Consider the following 2,975-nt stretch of genomic DNA (forward strand, 5'->3'; position numbering starts at 1 on the left):
ATTAAAACTGAAGAAACTGCAAAAAAGTGGGAATTTAAGGAGATGGGACCTGGATAAACTGAAAGAACCAGAGGTTGTACAGAGTTTCAGGGAGAGCATAAGGGAACAATTGACAAGAATGGGGGAAAGAAATACAGTAGAAGAAGAATGGGTAGCTTTGAGGGATGAAGTAGTGAAGGCAGCAGAGGATCAAGTGCGTAAAAAGACGAGGGCTAGTAGAAATCCATGGGTGACAGAAGAAATATTGAATTTAATTGATGAAAGGAGAAAATATAAAAATGCAGTAAATGAAGCAGGCAAAAAGGAATACAGACATCTCAAAAATGAGATCGACAGGAAGTGCAAAATGGTTAAGCAGGGATGGATAGAGGACAAATGTAAGGATGTAGAGGCTTATCTCACCAGGGGTAAGATAGATACTGCCTACAGGAAAATTAAAGAGACCTTTGGAGAAAAGAGAACCACTTGTATGAATATCAGGAGCTCAGATGGAAACCCAGTTCTAAGCAAAGAAGGGAAAGCAGAAAGGTGGAAGGAGTATATAGAGGGTCTATACAAGGGTGATGTACTTGAGGGCAATGTCATAGAAATGGAAAAGGATGTAGATGAAGATGAAATGGGAGACATGATACTGCATGTAGAGTTTGACAGAGCACTGAGAGACTTAAGTCGAAATAAGGCCCCGGGAGTAGACAAAATTCCATTAGAACTACTGACAGCCTTAGGAGAGTCAGTCATGACAAAACTCTACCATCCGGTGTGCAAAATGTATGAGACAGGCGAAATACCCTCAGACTTCAAGAAGAATATAATAATTCCAATCCCAAAGAAAGCAGGCAGTGACAGATGTGAAAATTACTGAACTATCAGTTTAATAAGTCACGGCTGCAAAATACTAACTCGAATTGTTTACAAACAAATGGAAAAACTGGTAGAAGCCGACCTCGGGGAAGATCAGTTTGGATTCCGTAGAAATATTGGAACACGTAAGGCAATACTGATCTTACGACTTATCTTAGAAGAAAGATTAAGGAAAGGCAAACCTACGTTTCTAGCATTTGTAGACTTAGAGAAAGCTTTTGACAATGTTGACTGGAATACTCTCTTTCAAATTCTGAAAGTGGCAGGTGTAAAATACAGGGAGTGAAAGGCTATTTACAATTTGTACAGAAACCAGATGGCAGTTATAAGAGTCGAGGGGTGCGAAAGGGAAGCAGTGGTTGGGAAGGGAGTGAGACAGGGTTGTAGCCTCTCCCCGATGTTGTTCAATCTGTATATTGAGCAAGCAGTAAAAGAAACAAAAGAGAAATTTGGAGTAGGTATTAAAATCCATGGAGAACAAATAAAAACTTTGAGGTTTGCCGATAACATTGTAATTCTGTCAGAGACAGCAAAGGACTTGGAAGATCAGTTGAATGGAACGGACAGTGCCTTGAAAGGAGGATATAAGATGAACATCAACAAAAGCAAAACGAGGATAATGGAATGTAGTCGAATCAAGTCGGGTGATGCCGAGGGAATTAGATTTGGAAATGAGACACTTAAAGTAGTAAAGGAGTTTTGCTATTTGGGGAGCAAAATAACTGATGATGGTCAAAGTAGAGATGATATAAAATGTAGACTGGCAATGGCAAGGAAAGCGTTTCTGAAGAAGACAAATTTGTTAACATCGAGTGTAGTTTTAAGTGTCAGGAAGTCGTTTCTGAAAGTATTTGTATGGAGTGTAGCCATATATGGAAGTGAAACGTGGACGATAAATAGTTAGACAAGAAGAGAATAGAAGCTTTCGAAATGTGGTGCTACAGAAGAATGCTGAAGATTAGATGGGTAGACCACATAACTAATGAGGAGGTATTGAATAGAATTGTGGCGCAACTTGACTAGAAGAAGGGATCGGTTGGTAGGACATGTTCTGAGACATCGAGGGATCACCAATTTAGTATTGGAGGGCGGTTTGGAGGGTAAAAATCATAGAGGGAAACCGAGAGATGAATACACTAAGCAGATCAGAAGGATGTAGGCTGCAGTAGGTACTGGGAGATGAAGAAGCTTGCACAGGATAGAGTAGCATGGAGAGCTGCATCAAACCAGTCTCAGGACTGAAGACCACAACAACAACAATATTTTTGATTGTTGCTACAGTTTATAGCGCCACAGTAAACGCCAAAATACGACCTCATTTGCGTTCTGAATGTGCTTCTCTACTCCACACAATAGGTACAGTGGTACACAATCGTTCCGCTGTGTTTCATTACATGCCAGCCACTTGGCGGCGACAGTATTGAAGTGACTCTGGCAATGGTTGCTGCTCTCATCTAATACTTTCCCCTCTTTCGGGAAGCGTGTGGGGGAGTTTGTAGCCTTGCGGCTTTTACTCCTCTGTGTACTTGTATGTGGATTTATCTGGTTTTTTGTGTGTGTGTGTGTGTGTGTGTGTGTGTGTGTGTGTGTGTGTGTGTGTGTGTGTGTGTGAAAAGTGATGAATGTTCTATATGTGTCTGGTACTTGCCTGAGGTTGGTGAGATGATTGTTATTTTTGGGTCGGGAAGAGGATAAGGATTTGGATATAGGGATGTTCTCTACGACTTAGTCGTCAAGGATCGTCATAGGGCGTTTGTGCTTGTCGTGGGACATGTCATACCGCCCTAAGGAGTGGATGAGGTTATTTCCAAATCTGGAATATCTTGGAATCTTTCTTTGAGGAGTGGGATTTGGCAGCGGCGTGCAGATTGTCGGTGGGGAGTCCGAGGAGTAGGTGCAGTGCCCTCCTAATGGCGAAGTTTTGCAGCCTCTGGAGTTTGTCCAGGCGCTGCTTCGCCGCGTATCCCCAGACGGGGCACGCATGTTCCATTACTGGCCGGATCAGGACCTGAACACATTTGTTCCTACTGGGTTGGGAAGGGAGCTGGTTGAGTTCAGGATTGGGTATAGGAAGGACATTCTGATGCAGACCTCCCTGTGGACCTCGTCTATGT

The sequence above is a fragment of the Schistocerca cancellata genome, chromosome 11 (genome assembly GCF_023864275.1).
Source record: "Schistocerca cancellata isolate TAMUIC-IGC-003103 chromosome 11, iqSchCanc2.1, whole genome shotgun sequence".
Lineage (NCBI taxonomy): Eukaryota > Metazoa > Arthropoda > Insecta > Orthoptera > Acrididae > Schistocerca > Schistocerca cancellata.